The following is a 20,774-nucleotide window of genomic DNA, read 5'->3' as shown; positions in this document are numbered from 1 at the left end:
GGATGTTGATACATATTAACAAGATCTCCCCTGAGCCTTCTTCACCAGGCTAAACAGTCCCAGGAAAAATGCTCCAGTCCCTTAATCATCCTGGTAACCCTTTGTTGGACTCTCTCCAGCTAGTACCCCCGGGCTGGCCTCTCCAGTGCCATAAAGAGGAGAAGTATCAGCCCTTCAACCTTCTGACAATACTGATGTAGCTCAGGAGCCTTCTATGTAGCAAGGTTATTGTATGTGGCCAAGTCTTTGGTTGTAGCATTTAGCACTTTAAGCTGGAAAATACCTGTTTTAAATTGCTCCCTCTGCACAAATAAACTGTTTTAGTTTTTTAATTATGTGCTTGAAGATCATTTTCCCACAGATGTCTATCAGTCGGTCTCTGTTCAGTGAATAAGTCTTTACTAAATGTTACATGGTCACATATACTACTCTTAAGCTTTCAGGAGTTTGATTTAATGAATACCTGGAACTTAAATTTGCAGGAATGCTAATGTATAATTAAGGTATATATTCTCTGAGGCATCCTTGGAAGAGGCTCACAGTTATTGAGTTCTCTGTAATACATGGTACTTTAATGGAAATAATGACATGCTCTTCAAAAAGCTTCCTCATTGTTTTCTGGCCTTGGGATTAGCCATCTGGTCTTCAGTCAAGTGCTGACTTCATCCAGACTGTGAGAACAGTAGGAGAATATGCCATTCATATCTGAACTGAAACAGTAGCAGTTACCTGCATTGCTGATAATTCAGTGCAATTTACCTCACTGCCTTTCCCACACTGCTGCTCAGTAACATAATGCTGAGGAAACCTGTGGGCTTCATAGGTCCTGTGATGATCCTTAGGGTTTGTTCTGAGATGAAGCATCATTTCAGGTACTTCTATATCTCCCTCTAACCACAAATATCTGAGGAGGCTACACTTTGCTGTACAGCAGAATAGCCCAGTGGGATGAGCATGGATGAATTTTCTTTGTTAGAGGAGGAGGAGATTATTTTGTTAGAGCAATGGATGCTGTATCAGAACTGCCCCAGCCTGAAGCCTGGTGGCTGCACAATTGTGGCAGCTGGCAAGGAGACAGAACATTTTTTGTTCATGTCTCAATTACTCTTCTTATGTAAAAGTGTCACTAAAAATTGAGCTGTTGTTCCTGAAGTCTTTATCAAATAAAATAATCCTTGCTGCTGTCTTGTACATATTTATACAAATGTAGATATTTTCTCTCCTATAAAAAGAGTAGATAGTCTTTGCAGAAGACATTGGTATACAGTCTGCCACCATGGTTTTGTCCAAGAAATGCAAGTAAAGGACTTGGCAGGTAATTGTTCTGGTCATTTTCAAAGGTGCCATAACAACTCTGGGGTTTGCTGGTAAACAGAAGTTCCTCTCTGGGGCAACCAGACTGTCTATAATGTATTCAGTCCAGACCTACTCCATTTGCCTTGTGCTCTGTCTTGTGGGAAGTTAACCTCTTGCAGTAATTTTAATATTTTTAGAATTGTTCTTTGTTTTGTTCCAATAGTTCGTTGTCTGGGAGGACCATTTAGGAGGAAACCATACGATATAATGAAAATGTCTTTTAATTTTTATTTTAGAAATCAACCTTTGCATGAGACAACTTATAAGGTACAAGGAATACCCAATGAAAACCTCCTTGCATTCTGGCTATGTGTTTATGGAGGAAAGAATTAGTAGAGATATCAGTTCAGGATTGTGTGTTTACCTACGTTTATATAGATGATGTGTGCCATGAAATGCAACCTGTGAGCAGGAAAATCTGAAGGTAAAATAGTTATAGAATGGAGACAAGATTTTAAGCTGATAGTAAACTGAGTTTTGTCGTTATTTTTTTTTTTTTCACTAAGAATTAAAAGAAAAATAATTTTGTAAACATTTATTAAAAATCATAAAATAATCTCCTGTAGCACTTGGGCTTCTTACACATTGACATTTTGATTCTTGGTTTTAAATTTTGTGGTGCTTATGCTTTCTTCCACAACACTGAATAATAGACTTACTTTAATTTAACGCTCCTCCAGATTCCATTTTTTTAAATTTACTGATTTTTAACCTAGTAGAATCTTTTCCACTTTGGCTTCTGTTCACTTACCTACATTATTACGGGAAGCTAAATATCAAAAGTTTGTGTTCTGCTCTTTTTGTAAAACAAGGTTCTGACATGGTCTGTTTTGTTTTCTGTATTATGACTGTCACCTTTAGTTTGCTCACGCTGTTTTCTGTTCCAGTTTTTGTTTGTTGAGCATCAGGAACTTGGTTTTGTTATCCTAGTGGGGATCTGCACTGCTGATTTACAGTACAAGTGGCTAAAAATAGGTGCAGTTCAAGTAGGCTGCATTTGCTGATAGTAGATTTTTATGCTTTTTATCCAGTGTTCTCAAACATAATTCTAATCAGGTGACAAAATGATCACTAATACTCACAAAATGAATGGCTAATACAATTTTCTTAAAGTCATCCTCTTCAGAATGAAAATGTCTTGTGTCTGTAATGGGGGAGGCACAAATGTGTTCATCACAAAAATGTTATCAACTGTTATTTTTTTGCCATCAGTGAGAGGCTCCTGCTGAGGGGGCTGTTCTGAGTGCTGTGAAGACCATCCCTTGTGAACATCTTTTATTCTGTTCAAAGTAGGAAACTTGCTTGCTTGTCTGATAAAATATAACGAGTTTTGGTTTCATTTGCAATTCAGAATTTTATTGAACAAATGTGTGTTCAATAAAGATACCAGTCGTCATTTTGCTGCTTAGCTAGAAATATACATTCTGATCCAATTTTTTTCTCAGTCCATATATAAGTAGCAATTATTCTTGCTATACAGTTTACAGTTATGGTTGTCATTAATTATCATATAGCAAGCCAAAGACAGGCCACTGCAGGCAGCTATCCCTTGGCATTTTTCTGCAGTACTCCTATAGTTAGGTGCACTGTGCTGTTTTGTAGGCTAAAATTGTTTTTCTACAAAGTGATAGGCCTCTAGTGCACAATAACAAATATTACATGTTATGCTTTAGGAGTAAGGTGGTGATATCAATTAATCCTTGGTTGTATTGAAAATACTGTGCTCACATAAAACTTGTGAAGCAATGCAGAAGAAAATATTCCTTTTATAGGAGAGCAGGTGGTTTCTGTTCTTGCCCCCTTTTATCACATGCTAATATATTTCCAAAAGTTTAAACTCTAAAGCTTAAATTTTGCAAGTTTTATTCTTCCCATAAGATTCATGTACTTGGCAAAACTGCAAGCCCTTTCAAATGTTTTAATTATATATATATGTTCATGTTTTTGCCGACTGGAAATCTTATAGTAACTCAAAGAACAGTAAAACTCTGATATATGAACCATAGATTTTGTGCTTTCCTTTGGATACCCATTACTACTTGGATAAATGAAATAATGAAATGCTCAAGCTGAAAATACTGTTTGGTGCTTAAAGGAATAAAATTTCATTAGCATGAAAAATGTTGTTAGTTGGATATAATCTGTGCATGTTTGCATAACTTTCCTCATATGAACACAAAATACCCTGCACTATTTCAATCTCCTTGGCATTTAGATCCTAGAAGTCTATCTAAATTTACTGAAAATAAAAATTGCTTTTCAAAGGTAGAAAGATTAAATACACTGAAGCCTGATTTCCAGCCTAGCCTAAATTCTTGTATTTGAATCTTTTATACCATTGAACTTACTATATAACTGATGAATAGGAAAATAATATTATATTTGCTTTACTAATTATCTAATTGGAGTGTAATGAAGATACAAACATTTTCTGAGCTTTAGAGTAGTTTATCTTCTAATATTGGCTAAACAAATGTAATTGTTCCACTGTTGTATATAAGAAAGGTAATGTACTGAGAAGGTAAGAGAAAAATAAGGAAGCATTTTGATCTAATATTGTTTTATAAGATATTAGGAACCAGAAGGCCTAATGCATTAAAAAAAGAAAAAGAAAAAGAAAAAAACCCAGTCACCTACTTCTGTTTTTAAAAATAAAATTAAAACCCCCATAACTTTACAAGTGTCAGCCTAGACACTTCTTCTGGTCTGCCGGAGTATTTTATGCCATCTGTCTAGACTGTAAGATCTTTAAGGAAAAAAAAAAAGACACACAAGTGGCACATACACCACTGCTAAGACTGTTAATTGTTTCCTTTTCACAACATCTTTCATACATTATAAAACACATATTCTTTAGTTTGTTAAAAGTAGATAATATTTATTTACCTGCCTGTCACTTGGGCTTTGAAGAGTCTCATGGAAGCCAAAAGAATAAATGAGCTCCGAAGGGGAACTGATGGTCCTCCAACACCACAATCCAAATACTGCTTCTAACTTCAGGTTTTTATCTCTCACTGAAAAGGGTTTTGGATGCTTTCTCCCTGAACATCTGCTGATGGCCACTTTCAGAGCCAGAATCCAAGTCCAGACAAAGCTCCCTTGATGCAAGTGGACAGCCTGATGTTGTTAAAATTTGCATGCTATTGGGAGATGCATTGAGTTCCATGAGTGATTTTATTGCACTATTGGTGCCACCTCAGTTCACCCCATGGCAGCTTCATAAAAGGGGAAATAAGACATTCCCTCTTCTGTTTTTCCTTCTGCTGAGATGAGGTGGTACAAAAGAGACCTTGCAGTATGGAAAATGAAAAGGGCCTAGCTGGAAATGGTCTACAGTGCTGCCTTCTAAAGGGCAGAAGAGGAAACAAAATGGGAGCAAAAAGTTCACTGGGCAGGAATAGCATTTACAGAGTTAAGCTTGAACTCGGGTCACATAACGAATTTATAAAATTTTTTTCTTTCTCATAATTTCTCCTGGCTTTGAATAATTTCCATTAAAAAATAAATTTCTTCAGTTAGTCATCATAAATCAGTCAGCCACCAATGTCTCAGGTGCTGACCCCAAGTTAAGTAGCCCACTACAGCGAAGTTCAATTCAGATCCTGTGTAGCCTTTGTTTGTAAAAGTGGGCAAAGGAGCCTGGGCATGGTCTCTGTTTCTTTTGCTTGGATTCCAGGTGTTGTAACTGGTTCTGGAGGGCTCATACATTGCTGCTATGAGGAAAGTAACCCACTGATGCTGTTCCTTCCATCTTTCTGACTCTATAAAACACCCAGATCCTATCTAGCTGTATTTATCTGCACGAAGCTGCAGAAGGTAAAAAGTCATCCCACAGTGTTTTAGCATATGTTGAAAAATGAAATACTGTCAAACTCCTACAGTGCTTGAAATAGACTTGCAATAGCCTTACATTTTTGCTCCCTCACACTTTTTTCTGTAGAGATCATTTAGGGATTCAGATGCAGTGGGGCACAGAAATAGAGAATGAATCTCTCACACGTTGAACAAGAAATTAACCCTCTGAAGCGAGATAGTTTTAGATAACTAGAATCTCTATCTTCATGCCTGATTTCTGTGTCTTGCAGTATTTCAGCTCCTCGTTATTCTGTGCAGAATGCATAATTCAATAAGTGATACCCGAGTTTATATTCTGAGAACAGATATGTCTAGAAATTTTGCATGAATGAGTTCTCACAACTTTTTATGCTTGCTTACTATATAGATGATGTTTTAAAAATACTATTTGTTATCATACCTATTCAGTGTCTCCAGTGATAAAATTTTATGTTCTTATTGGTAGTATAACTCTGCAAAATGACATCCGTATAGCCATTTGTTACAAGTGGAGATTTGCCATTAATTTTAAGGTGGCAAAAACTCACACAAACTTGTCTTTAATTATGTGCCAGTGACCTGGCCTGGTGACTGCATCTCTGAGCCCTAAGTCTCCATGGAAATCTTTGCGTTTTAGATTTTTTTTTTTCTAGGAATATTCAACAGCATTTGGGTAATTTCAAGTATTTTTTTGGAGTGGGTCCTAAAAATACAATCCCATTTATTGAGCTGTTTGCTGACCTCTTGTTTAAAGGTCATGGTGGGCCTACTTGTTCTTATACTAGACCCCTAATTCTACCATAATACTTGCAGGCAAATTTCTGGCCTTTTCAGTATGGATACATTTCTGATGCATGCATTTGCTTATTAATAGCAAAAGGTATTCTGTGCCACTAAAGCCAAATATGAGGAAGGTAACCCTTGTTTCTGCTTTTTCAAGTAGAAGGAAAAATTAATTCTCTTTTCTTTTAGTAGTATAGTTGAGGAATGGCATCTCTTCTGTATGCCACAATAGTAGTTTTCCAGTCTGCTTTAACTCCTCTTCCAGATCTGAACACGAAGGATCCAAACTTGTTATTTCAAAAATCAATACACTTGTCAATGCCTACACCAGGAGTAAGATATTCCCTTGGTGACTGTGACACTCTATTTTCAAGACTATCTGCAACACTGCAAAATGAGGCATGTAGGAACAGGCAAGACAATGCCAACAGGATTAATGTTAAGTAGAGACATTTCAACAAACCTTTAAACTTCATGCAGAGCTTAAATATACCATACAGTGCCTCCTTTTTAGTTCTTCCTTCCTTTTGAGTTCTTGTATGCTCTGAAATTGTACCTCTGAAAGGTATTCCAGATATGCAGTTCCCCCAAAATTACCAGTTTTGAAAAACAAATCTTGTTCTTTGGCATGTCAAAGAAGCCAGGGGAGGCAGTGGTCTCGTATCAGGCAATTGTAGTACGTAGAAAATTGTAAGACCAGCTTACAGAAATAGGAATTTTATGAACTAGCTCACCTAAATAATTTTAGACAACAAAGCTGGATTCGGTGGCCTCAAAAAAGAATCTGTGTTGTTTCAGGTGCTATGGATATTCTGACTAAACTCCACAAGTCCTGTACTCTGTGTCTCAGTGCTGTGTGTGTATGTGTCTGTGGTGTCTCAGATGGCACTATATATGCCGATGTTTCGGCAACAATTCATCCCTGTTTTAGGATAAGAATGGTGATAACAGAAAAAAAAAGAATTCCAAGTATATAATATGTTTGTAATATATACACGTTAAATATATGTGTATTCATACATGTGTAATACAGATATATACAAAGAAAAGCATTCTCTTTTGCAAAGTGGATGGCACCAGATGAAAATGGGAGAACTAACGTAGCAGTTACTAAGATTAGCAATCATCTTTGATCTGTAATTGCAATTGTGTGGTTAGGTTTTTTATCTGACATGACTCCTGCTGATATAAGTAGCATGCATTCAGGAGCTTCTCAAGTGAAAACATAATGTACGATGTTATTCTTACAAAAGAAGAAGGTAGAAACTAAGCAGAAAATAGAAACAAAAGCAAGCAAAGTACTTCATCATATAAAGGAAAAACAGCACAGGAAGAAAATAGCTTCCATAATTTTAGATATTTGTGAGTCACCTTAAATCTCTTAGGATATTTTAGTAAAAATAAATTAAAAAAAGCTTCTATGAAGTAATGAATGAGTAAGTTTTTCCTCCTGATATAGTTCACTTTTTTTCCCCTTATACTTCTTCGGGGTATAGAATCAGTTATCCCTCTGGGAATGGAAATGTTGTGAAATTAGCTCTATGGACTGGAAAAAGAAAGAAGACTGGGTAATCTTTGAGGCTGGCTGTTTGCATTCTATAGTTAAGCAGTAGACTGGGAGAAGCAATAAAGGGGTTCACACATCTGAAAAGGTGGTGGCTGGGGGGGGATGATAATCCATGGCTTCAACTCAGTGTTCTGTCCATTGGTCCTTATTGGTAAACTCTATGATCCGTGACATTAGCCAGGCTATGGAGGTGTGCTGGAGATCTCAGAAGAAAACAAGTTAGAAGATTAGAGCAGAGTGATAGTGGTCCAATCAACAGCAACAAGGAAATCCCATCCCTAGAGAAGCTTTAATTGACAGGTAAAGGCTTGGTAGTTCTGGAGTGACAAAAAGCTCGAGTACCCAGCTGTTGCTTTGCAAGTGCACAGACACTTTCATATCACTTTGTAAATAAAGCACTACAACTAAAAGAAGAATAAATTTGTAGTAATTATATTTTAGGTGTTCTGCCTAGAAAAAAAGAGGTGTTCTGCACAGAAAAAAAAAGTAAGGATTTTCTGGGAGGTACATAGGAGGCAGGTATATTCACACACTGTCAGCCACAAGCAGCCCTCTCCCAGTCCGTCATGGTTGGGCCCTATCCTCATACAATGTTCAGTTCAAGAAGATGAAGAACTGGGTTACTCTGATGTAATACTCCAGCAGATTTGGGGCACTCTAAAGACTTTTTTCTTTGAACCTACATAGGTTAACCTAATGTTTTTAGATATCTAAAATTATTAACAGTTTGTGGTGATTCCATTGAAAGTGATGCAAAGTTATTTTTTATTTGGGTATTCTGACATTACATTAATAAGTAAAGGGAAGCTGAATTGAAAGACAAAACCTCAGCTGTAAAAGATCCTAAGTTTATCCTGAACCAAGTTACAGCTAGGAGTATGCCAGTGTATTTTTTTTAACAGCAGAGTAACACATCATAATCTGTGAACTCCATTTTTTTTCCCATGTGGCCCACAGTGAAACAGTCCAGGAAATTATATAAAAGGAAGAGCAATGTCAATACAGTGATTGTTGTTCTGGTCCTTTACCTGATACTCTTCAGCTGTTAGCAGGAAACTGAAAGCAGCTTCTCAAAAGAGCTACGATTGATGAGAATTTGATAATCAAGCTTTATTCTAAGCTAAATGAAGAGAAGTAGCTTTTCTTGTGCAGATTAGTATTTAATAACACATTATTTTGCCATGTCTTTTTTTCTTTACTTCTGTTTAAGTAAAGGAATGTTACTTAAAATTCCTTTTACTTCTGTTTCTTTATTTCTTTAATGATCTTCCAGATATTCTTCCTGCTATTCATGTTGGTTTGAAAGAACACTTCAAATGAAGTCGCACTGTAAAAACAAATAAATTATTTTACTCATTGAGTACAATTTTAATATTCTTCTTCCTGTACTTTGGCTGCATGATTTATAGTTCACAGAACAGGGGATAAAGGTCATAAAGCTTTATTTTGTTTTGGTGATTTATTTGCTGTTTTTTGTGGATTTTCTAAGAGTCTCATAATTAGGATTTTTTGTAAACACTTTATGTACATTATTCTTTGCTGTCTCCAGATTATTAAATTCAGAAACAACAGAAGATTGGATTCTTAAGATATTAATCAAATTGGAGTCTCCAAGTATAGTTTCAAAGATCATGGTTTACTGTTTTGGCTGAAGTTCAAATCCTGGAGGAAAAGAATTATTTTTTGAATAATACTGGTTCATTAAAATAATGTAAGAATTTTTAAGAAGGCTCCCATATGAGGTGCCAGACTGATTCCAAACCTCATTGAATATGATGTCTCACAGAATTATGCTAATGCCAGTCAATTTACAGTCAACTGTAGAGTGAAGACTCATGCCTGAAACTTCATGAAATATTATCACCAAGCATTTTGGGAGGAAAAAAATCCAGTCTTGAAGTAGTGAAACTTTGGAATAGGCTTGCAAACTATCAATGGGGTTATTGTAAAACAACTTCTGTTCTCTGGATGCCTGCAAGAAATGAGAGAGCTTCCTTCTGTTAATCTCTGAAATTCCAAGACAGAACTCTGTAACATCCAAGTGAAATACTGTCAGGGAAACTCAGGTCGGGTCTCATCTTGCTGTTTCCAAGTTTCCTCTGAATCAAATTTTGGTAATCCCTTTATTAAGTTAATTAGCCCCATTCTTTTTTCATTGTGCAGGATACAGGATAATTATAATTTCTAGTGAGAGGCCAGGTTCAGCAGACACAGACAGCTCTGGAGTTCTGAACAGCTTTGTGGGACAGTGGAGGAAGCTGAGAGGGTTTCCTATTGGTGAACAGTCATGTAAAAATTCTCATTACTTCCTCTTTAAATTGTGTGCTTTCTATCTGGTAACTCTCATGAGCAAAGAACATCCACAAAGGGATAGAGAATGAGCACAGGGGAGGCTAGCGTGATAAAAATCAAGATATCTGCACAAATGCAAACACAAAAAGGCTTTTTATAAGACATGCTGTTATGTTAAGATGTATAAAACATTCACTGAAGTACCTGCGTATTTTTCTGGGATGTGTTTGCTTTCTGAATGGAATTTATTTCCAGCAAACATGATTTGAACACTTTGAGTGATGCTAAAGAAATGCAAATGTCCTTGACATCCGTCTTCAACATAAGTTGAGGTGGGAATATGAACAATGTGCTACATCAGCATGCACTTGTTCACTGAAGTGGGTTGTTATGTTCAGGTGGATCACAATACTGTACAACTCCATTGTGCTACACATCATGTGCATAGTACAGGTTCTGTGAATTGTAACTGCAGTGTAATCATGCTGCTCATCCAAAAGGGGTATGATAGAGGATAGATGTAACATTCAGGCATTTTTTTCCTTACTTTATATATGCCTTATTTTCCCTTTCATTAAAGTCAAACTGTTAGGTAAGAAAAACAGTAGAAAGAAGCAGTCTGATCTGAAACTTGCAGAACAATCTATCTCTTAATCAAAAGCATCTGTAAAACAAGTCAAGAAGGAATGACAGAGTGCTCCTGAAGCCATACAGAAATTCATAAAAATTATTACTGGAGGCTTGAAGGTCTCTTTGCTTGTCTGATAATTGGCCACGCTAGAGCCCTAACTAGAATTCCTGACCCCTGCCAAGCTTTTCAGTCCTCTGCCACCACCCTACCCCAGTGCTCAAATGTCGTATATTATAGGGTTCAGTGCTAGGCAGTGAGCTGTTTCACATTCTCTGCTGAAATCCATCTACTGTTTGAGAAGAAGTAGAGGGTATTTGCTTTACTCAAATTATTAAAAACCATTCTCTTCAGGAAATGTTTGTTTCTGTTGTACTGAACACTTCCCAGTACCTTTATGCAGCTATTTCCTTTCTTCTAAGGTTCAAAATATTTCTGTGGGATATGGATAAGCTAAACAAAAGCATACAAAGGTTATTATTTTATTACAATTATCATTAGCACCCAAATGTGACAAGATCTCTGTTTCCTGACCATTGTGAACACATAATGGTCATAAATTTTAGACAAGATGCACAAAATAGAGAGGGAAAGTTCTGATAAAAATATTTGTCCAGACCAGGATCAAAAATCAAGACCAAGACTAGAATTCCAGCCTGCTGCATTGTAGTCTGGTAATCTTGGTAGTAGGTTTGGTTTATAAGCAGCTTGGTATTTTCTATTTAAGATATTCAAAGGACATGCAACATCATCACGTTCATTAACATGAACTGTTTGTTCAGTAAAAGTTATAAAATATTTCCTTCTTCTGCACAAGTTTTGCACAGCCACTTAAGAGGTTATTACTTACAGAGGAAAAACTACAAAGATAATAAACATGAACTAAAAAGTAGGTATTTGGGCCATTCACAAAGCTTCTTAAATATTTCAATTCCACCAGAATTAATGGGCATTAATGGGGTAAGTTAATGAGAGTTGGTGAGTGTATGGCTATAATGTGGTAATGGTTTTGGCTACTCTTAATAGTGAAAGGCACCTATATAAACTCTTGAAAGTATCCAGGTTTCAAATTTTTTCTATAAATACATGAAACCAAGGACACTTCTTTTTGTCTTAAAGGAGGTTAGCAGGCATATGAACTGATGAACTAGAATCTGGGGGCTCTGGCCTTCTAAGCATTTATTTATTTATTATTTTGGCTTTTGTTCTGTTTCTGGAGAGAGAGACAGAATCTTTTGTGTACTTTTTAGGAAGGAACCAGAGTATAGATTCTGGTGCTACTCTGCCTGCATCGTATTTGTAATGTTTCAGCATTATCTATAATTTTCTTGCCTTCCTCTCCAAATTGCTTTAATCATTATTCTTTTTCTTAACTACTTCTATGATATGTCTCGTTACGTTGCCTGCTTCTCAACAGCTATCCTGGGGAAAAATCCATCTAACTGGGATCAGAGGATAGGCAGAGCTACTTCACAGAGAATAACATAATGTATTCTGGGACAGCTGGTTCTGATGCCAGCCTCAGATACATCAGGGTGAGACAGGAGTAATTGCAGCACAATTACTGGTCAAAATCAGGACCATTCACTCTCAGTACCAGGTTTTCTTCGAATTGGTGTGATTTCACAAAAGTAAATAAAACCAGACCATTTTACTGATGTAATGAATTCAACCTACCATCTGGAATGAGTTTCAAACCAACACAGGATAGATTTGGTTCTCTAACAGTTTAACAAAGTATCATCCTAGGTCTGCCCCTCAACATCCATCCTAGATAAGAAAGTGGAGTGATGGAGTGATACACATTTAGGTGCTTGTATTTGCTCTAAGTCAAACAGGACTTGAATAAAAGGCACATGGTGCTGCATATTGATATTTTAAAAGGTATTTTGTATTTTTTAAAACAGCTGATTTCTTGTTAGCTTTACAAAAATTTCTAGTACATAAACATTTATAAGATTCGTTTATAAAGTTTTAGGTATCTTCCCTAAGTATTGATAACTTTGATGTGTTACCAGTATTCTTGTATGACATATTTCTCATAACTTCGTCCTATACTAGAGAATCCTTCAGTTTCATTTGCATCTGATTCCCAGGATAAATTCTGCAGATGAATTTTGCTGTCACAGTCCATTGAGTTTTACCTAATGTTATTCTTTTTCCTTCAAGAACTTTAAGAGACTATGACTTTCTGCCTTGAATTTCATGATTTTTACCTAACACCTGAGCAATTATTGATGATTACTCTAGACTATTTAAACTCTTCATTAAAGAAATTACCAAGTGCATAGACCTAGTCTGTCTTTCATGAGATGAATTTAGATGATTTTGGCACTCTAAAATGTGATTGAAAATTGCACAATTAATTTATAAAGCTGTTTTTCCAAACACAGTCCTGGTAATATCAGTAATATTAATAATAGGGATTAAATTTAAAGTGTTTTCAATATCAGCAGGCCTCAGCATGGTTACACAGGAACAGGCAGATTTAGGGTACTCGTTGGGTCCTGTCCTATTTGGATCTTTTCTGTTAAGTGCAGCTCCTAAACCCATGTGTGCTGTTGTCTAGATGAGAACTGTTCTCCTGCTTTCCTGCAGTAAATGACTCTGAACTATCTCATTGCACTTCAAACTCTACAGGGTTATGTAGTTCTTTTTTCCTTCCCAAGTCATTTTCGCCAAGTCCACATGATAATTTGCACAGTTCAAAATAACTGTGAAATAGAGATGGACCAAAAAGGAGATTTTCTAAGAAGAGTGAGGAAAGGAAAGAGAAGGGGTCATATGTGAGAGGAACCGGTCATGCTGCAGCTCTTTGTACAAACACCATCAGTTTGAAGATGCTGTATAAAACAAAATAGAAAACACTAATGAGTCCAAAGAGATGTTCTCTGAAAATGTATTTCTGCCTCTGAAGTCTGCTCAAGACAGTGCTGGGCGAAGCACAAATACCTAAATATTCAGAAATTACTTACTTTGAGAGGCAATATAACTGGATAGGAATTGATGTGAATTGTGGTTATATTTTTTAAATACCAAAGTACTCATCATGATTCACTGAAAAATACTGAAAACAAAATGTTGGTGCTAATTAGAGGAGAATGAGAAACATATTTCTTTCCTTTCCTTTGATTATGTGAATAATGTGAATTTCCCAAAACATGAGACACAACATTAAAGAACTGTTTTAAAACCCTGCAGCTGAGCAGGGCTTTAGGAGACTGATCAGCCTCAGATGATGGGACATCAGCTTCTTTGCCACATAAGCATTTTTGAAAATTTTATCTGAAATACCATCTTCTGAAGCACAGAAGTGCCAGACCCAGTTCCTGTTTCCTCTTCATTACTTCTTCAACCCTGACTATGGAAGAAAGCTAGAAATATGCTATAATTAGGACTTAGAATTCTTTTCTATTCTCCAGTTTTGTAATGCAAGTATATAGAAATACACTGATCAGTAAAATGAAGTTGACAGATGTAATGATGACAGCAGTTATTTCACAGCATAAATAGGAGAGGCCACTGAGCTGCAGTCCTATGTTCAGTAATATGGAGGATGACTTTGGTGGTAACATCACACTGCTGTATGTAAGCCTCAGTGTTACATTTTCAGTATCTTGTGGCTGTGAATAATACTAGAAGACTTTGCTGTCCACAGATTTTGTGGGGGAAGGGTATTTTACAGGAAACAGCAGGGAAAAAGAATCAGGCTGCTTTTTGATGTATGTAAAAGGCAAAGGAGTATTATTTATTTAGTCAGTAACCTCAAGTTCAGCTCTCAGATTCTCTACTAAAAAGTTTTGCATAGGTTTGGTGTTGGGTGATTTCACTTTATAGCCCAGTAAAAAAACTTAATTGTAGCAACTGGTGACGAGTAGGAGATACTCAGCTGCAGCTGTCAAAGGCCTGGTCTGGGTCTTTATAAAATTTTGCGTACAGCTTTTTAGCACTTCAATGAACATTTTCTAATTCTGGAAAAAAAAAAAATAGACTGTATATTTTATATGGAGAGATATTAATTTCATCCCAATATAGGCTACTGACATGGCAAAGATATTTTGTTTGGGGCTGAAGTATTAGAGCAAAAGAACATTTGACCCCTCCTGCCACAGCTGACTGGTGTGGGTAAAAGACTTTGGTCTCGATCCTCAGAAGTTGTAATTTTAATTCTAGTTTTAAAATTATCTTCTCTTTTTTCTCTGTTAATGGGTTTGGCTGCAATTTTTTTATTTAAATGGAGAGTGTGCTGGTGTTCAAAGTAAGTATTAGTAGAGCTACTTATTTGACAGAAGTATCATATCTCTGCTCTCAGTTTGCTGACATTGAGCTAGTGATGGTCTCTGCTATAGAAACAGGGGTGGAAAATGTATCAGTGAGAAAACTGAAATTTTTCAGTGGAATAACTGCAAGTGCTTTTAATATTTCCTGTGAAAAAGTGACAAAAATGCACGTTGCCTTTATCAGCTATGCTCTTTATAAGCCCTGGGCAAATGCAAATGCTATTCTGTAGCTTTCCTAGCAATAGCCTTTCCCTGTCTCTGCCTCATGAACTATTATTACTGCTCACATCCTCAATTATTCTTTATCATGACCTTTCCTCAGTGCTCCCCAGTAGAAAAGCCTTACATCATTGCAATCATGGCATTAGTAATCAGATAAGTTAATATTATTTTCACCACAACACAATTTCTTTTTTATTGATGGATAGGCTCCAGAGTAATTACTTGCAAAAGAAAATACGTATTTTTTTTACCTAAATGCATAAAAGACAAAGTACCCCTTTATATAGTGAAATAGTGTCATACATCACAGCATTTTTAAACTATTTTGCTTATTTAGTGTGGCAATCCATACACGTTGAAAAGCAAATGATGTACAGAAGGTAAGTGAAGCACTGATACGTACTGACATGGAGGCTTCAGGGCAAATCTTGGCTATAAGTTTAGTAGTGGGGTTTTCCCTTTTTGAATGAAAACTCCATTCCATGGTGAATTATTCTAGGGCTATATTTCAATAAACAAAATCAGTGTTTATGAAAAGTCATTGAAAGAAGGAAAAATTCTGAGATGGGGAAGTGTTAACACCATATGGTAAAACTTTCGGGAAACCTTTCCTTGCTTTACTTTGGAAACTTTTCATGTAAGAGATTGAACAGTCCTCAAGTCAGCCACTGCAGGGATTTCTTCTGTCAGCTTTATGACTGTTAATTTGGATTACAGTAAGGCCTGGATTCTTCACCAGGGATCAGTGCTTTGTTGTACTAGGCTTTGCCCAAGAGCATGAGAAAAAATAAATAATCTGCTCTCGAGTTTACAGTATTACAAAAATGGGCACCTATTACATTTAAAAAAGCATAAGTGGTAGAGTAAAAGAAGATCAAAGCTGAGTATTTATTATGCTGTCATATATTTTTCTTGATTTCTCTCCTGGGAGAAAGAGTTCCTTTAGTATGATGTGCTCCTTTAATATAATTTTTACCAAGTAAATTTACTTTTCTTTAATAGTTGAACTACTATTCCAAGCAGTTGTCAATAACCTACCACAGGTTCTGATTTCTTTATAAAATGCCTTTTTCAATGAAGAATATTTTGGATGTTCTGAGAAACTGAGGAGAAAGAGGAAACGGGAATGAATCTGCTCTGCCCCTGGAAAGCTCTAAATAGAGAGCACAACCGAGCAAGTTCTGTCCCTCTCTTACCTCCTGTCTCTTTATCTCTCCATCAAAACAACAGAGGGGAGGCACATGAGAAATGGCTGAGTCTGCTGGAAAAAGGAAAGACTTGAGAAATTCCCAGCAATTAGTAATGATAAAAAGGTGACAGACAAGCTGTTCACTTGCACAGGTGAAGGAAAGGTAGTGCCTGAGCACATGAATGGAAGGGGCAGAAAGGTGCATCTGCATTCTACTGATGGAACAATGCTTTTTGGACAATAAAAGGGAATGGGTCCAAATGACAATGTTAGAAAAAAACATTTGGGAAAAGAATGGGGGAGTTTGAAGTTTGAAACATAATTAAAAGAGGAACAGGGAAAAAACCAAAGGATAAATGAGATAAAGGTAATCTACCTAGGGCCAGGAAATATGCAAATTTATTATCAAAGTGAACTCCAAAATAAAACAGTATTTGATTTTTCACATGCAATAGAAAGCTTTTGCATAATGAATGATACATTGTAGGTGTATGTAAACCTATAGCAGCTGTGTAATCACCAAGCAGATATAAGTGAGAGCAATTCTGCTTAAAACCCATGATCAGCTTAAAGTACTTTATTCCCAGCCATACTTGCAATTTTGTGTAGTTCTAGTCTTGTTAGGCATACATGTATGGCAGATAGATAAAGATACATAGAATAGATCACAACTTTAGTAGACTGGAGAAAATTTTCTCTCCCCTTTGTTAGTAAGCAGACTACACCTCTATAAAGTAACTTCTCCAGTTTTCTGCATGAAACCCACGTTTAACTCTTTGTACCAGTCAGCTTTATCATTGCTTGTTAGGTGCTATATTAACTTTTTTTCAGTTAGAGCTAAACCAGTTGTGTGAGCTGACCTTTTTAAAAATTTCATTCTTTTATTACCGTATTTTAAAATTTTATTGTAGGAAGATAATTGTGCTCTCTAGTTGGAATCATGCACAGCTGGTGTTAAAGACCCAACGAGGCCCAGCAGGCGTGCCCAGTGCTGACATCCTCAGGTGTTTCCTGTATGCTTTAATAGCAATATTTAGCAGCACTTACTCTTCAAGGTTTCCATACCAGACAGCAACTAACTGTGAGAGAAGCAGACAAAGGTGGTGTGAGGTATGTTCTTATACTCTTAAAAATAGTAATGATTTATATAATAGTTAATATATTTTGATTAAAGAACTTATACTGGGTAAAACTTTGTGATGAGGTGAGGTTGTTATGGTGTTAGCAGCTGAAGGAAAAGCATGAACTGAAGAGGCATAAAACAATTCTTGAGAAAGAGGGGATATGTTTTGTTGCTTATTGTAGTGAAATGAGGCAACCAGGTGCCACTAATTCCCAGGGAGTGGCATGAGCTTGTGTTAAGCCCACCTGTGCCTGATTAGGGCAGGCCTCAACTGTGCATGAGCAGAGTTAGGGGGCCAATAAAAGGTGAGGCCTAAGACACAGCCTTGGCTCAGTCCTGAGCTAGCCAGCAGAGAGGCCAGTTGCTCTTGGAGCAACAGCACCGATCCGGGCTAGTCAGCTCTGGGAGCCATAGGCTGAGAGCATTGCTCGTGAGTCTCTGCTGGAACACCTGGTTGGACCTTGAAGCGCCGTTCCCTAAGAGAGGTTTGTTTTGCTACATCTTATCTTAATAAATTTCTTTTACAAATTTGGGGCTTTCTTAGATGAAAGTTTAATGCAAAATCAAGGGTTGGGTAACGGGGAGGGGGAAAAGAAAAAAACCCACAACACAATCTATCTGATAAGTGGTTTTTCAGAAATTATTTTCTTGATACGTGAATTGCTGCAGCTTTTTCTAGATAAAATTCAAATGATTGCAGCTGGTGCCTGACTGATGTAACCTGCAGAGGCACCTTTTGTAAATCCAGACAGACTATATTCCAACTTTAAACTTTCCTATCCTGTCTTCAGGAATGCAGAACAGCAATATGCCTGATGAAAGTAGGAAGGGAACAGTTTTATGAGTGTCCCATGAGAAAACTATCTTGGCAAAGAGATTTAAACTTTTACATCCTTCACTTGCAACAGTATTTTGTCATTATGTTGTGCTCATTGCCTGAGAAACAGTCCTGGAGATGTATGCCAGAGGGAGAGGAAAGGGAGGTAGGTGATTTTGCAAGGTCCTATGTAATGTACTTTCTGTCTAGATTACAAAGAATACACCATTCAAAGGTTTTGTAAGAAATAGCATAGATACCTACCTTGCTTTAAGCAATCATAAAATTAAAAAAGGAGAAAAGGTTTCTATGTGTTAGTGGGTACTATAAAAAATGGTCATTGTAGCTGACATAGAAGAATTTCAAGCTGCTGAAGCCTGTGTTGGGCTTGAGGATTTAAGTTAGGTTTTTTTATATATTGTTTATTGTTCTTGACTTCTTTCTGAGAGACCTGATTACCTATAGTGAGCAGAAGTTCACTATATTGGTCTATATTGCACAAATAGGGCTTTTATGACTTGTAGTGGGCTTTAGTCATGTAAGTGCTTCTGGAATACAGTGTGATAAATTATTGAGAAGATAATTTATAAGCACATGTTTTATGTTGGTAGAAGGCTGTGGACATATATCACACCATTGAAACACCTTACACTGAAGAAGGTGAAAAAAACCCCTGCTTATCCATGTATATGGGATAATCTGTGCTGCTGTACTAATTGGATTCTAAACAGCTCCAATGTGTGTCAGGGAAGTAATCTTCCTAAATTACAAGATGCACACCTGGGTGCCTTGGTTACCTGGGGAGGGAATGATTAGCTGAACTTCTTGCAGGTGCTGGTGCACCTGTACACAACTCTGCCATTGCTTCAGCCCTCTTTGTCACTACCTCTGGGAACCATACAAGCAGTGGTGAAGAAAGAAATCTTTAATGCAAGTTGTGTAAGAAAGCTGTGTTTAATTTCTAGATTAAGCAAAGCAATATATATGTAGCTGCTCAGTTTTAGACTCAGGGCTGCTGTGTGAGGTAAGATTTGGGGTCTGGGTTTTGGGTGTTAAGGGTTTTTTCTGGGGTTTGAAGGTGTTGCATCAGTAGTTTGTGTTTTGGGAGATTATCTCTGGTAGGAGGATTGTTTGATAGAAAATGAAATGTAATTATACCATAAAGGCATTAATTGAATTAAATGCTTTTTTGAGACGATGCTACTTCACTCTTCAGTATATTTGTTACTACACAGCATCACTGTTAGTAAGTATATGATATTTAAAGTGGCATATGATGCTGCTTAATGTCACAACAAACAGCAACAAAAGATAAATTAGTAAATGGCTGTTACAGTAGATTTGTCTGGAGCAAAATCAGCTGTATGTCAAAAAGATGTCCCAAACCAGAATTTGTGGATTGTGTAGAATCCTGTTCTGTCATACTATGCTTGAAGAAGACTTTCCTGATTTGAAAATGTTACTATCAAAAGCTACCAAATCTATATCCACAGTTCATTGGTGCATAGGCAAAGGGTAAGGGAAGACATTTTTGGTGTGCATATTGAGGGCTTTCATTATCTGCTCATGGTTAAGTGTACATGGTTGTTACACACAGATGTAGCGTGGATAAGAGTCTCTGCTGGTGCTCCAACTGACTTCAATTCATGTGGATGTGCTTGCCTAGCTCAGAGCTAGCGCTGTGCTAATAATTCCTGCTGAGAGACATGGTATATTAGTTCAGGCTTAATGATGTGCTAATACAGTTACCTGCTGAAAAGCTATGCAGACATACATAAATCACATTTTTCCTCTGAGCTTTTCTTTTGGCAGGCTTGGGATTTGATTAATTCACAGGCAGAGACTCTTGAGCTTTTCAGTTCCGTATTTGGTGGTTGGTTTCTTTTTATATATATATATGTATGTATAAATATGGTTTTATATATATGAAAGAATAGGCCACTTAATCCATTTGACTCTGGTGAATAGAGATGCATGTGCTCTGTGCTTCTGAGGACATAGGCATGAGGAGAGAGAATTTGTTCCTGTGTTCACATGTGGTGAAGTTTCTGACTCCTTTTTGCTGCATAGTGTGAAAGTGCTCAAGACCACTTAATTTCCATAACTCCCTGTGTCCATTTATTAGGTTACAATAATTCCCACAGAGGCTTAATTGTGACATTATAGCAGTTTCTGTATTCAAATACAGCCTCATTTCTTGGAATTTATTCAGTTCTAGATCTTTTTCAAAAACACAGTAAAGAAACTACTGGTTGGGTTAACATGAGTGCATGCCCTTAACAATCTCATGGTATTTCATGATGCTTCTCTACTTGGTCATTGTCCCCATCCTCCAGTGTGGAGTGACTGGAGCAGAGGTGTATCCTGCTGCCATCATGAATATCAGCAAGAGTTCATTTTATTCAAAGATAAAGGGGATGTTAACTAGTATCTCATTACCTGGTTAGGCACTACAGGAGAACAGAATACTTAATCTGTGAATGTGTATACAAGTGGATGATCTGGGACTGCCAACCTGGATAGTTTCTAGGGTGACACGGTGGGGCCATGAAAAAACATGCTTTGGAACAAATTTCCTGTTTTTAGATGGAACCCCTCCCTAGGGTATTTTTCACACAGCTGTACTAGTTTTTAATCCTTTCTCCAAAGAGTTGGTGCTTCTGAGGATTTAGGCATGATCTAT

General features: G+C 36.8%; 1 protein-coding gene across 1 annotated transcript in view; it reads left to right on the top strand.

Moving 5' to 3' along the window:
• Positions 1 to 20,774, top strand: part of PTPRN2 (protein tyrosine phosphatase receptor type N2) — a 622,484-nt gene that overhangs the window by 41,660 nt on the left and 560,050 nt on the right. The gene's annotated exons all lie outside the window — the stretch shown is intronic.

This window comes from Calypte anna, chromosome 2 (assembly GCF_003957555.1).
Source record: "Calypte anna isolate BGI_N300 chromosome 2, bCalAnn1_v1.p, whole genome shotgun sequence".
Classification (NCBI taxonomy): Eukaryota; Metazoa; Chordata; class Aves; order Apodiformes; family Trochilidae; genus Calypte; species Calypte anna.
The sequence above is the reverse complement of the archived record's forward strand: the minus strand, read 5'-3'. Positions and strand labels throughout refer to the sequence as shown.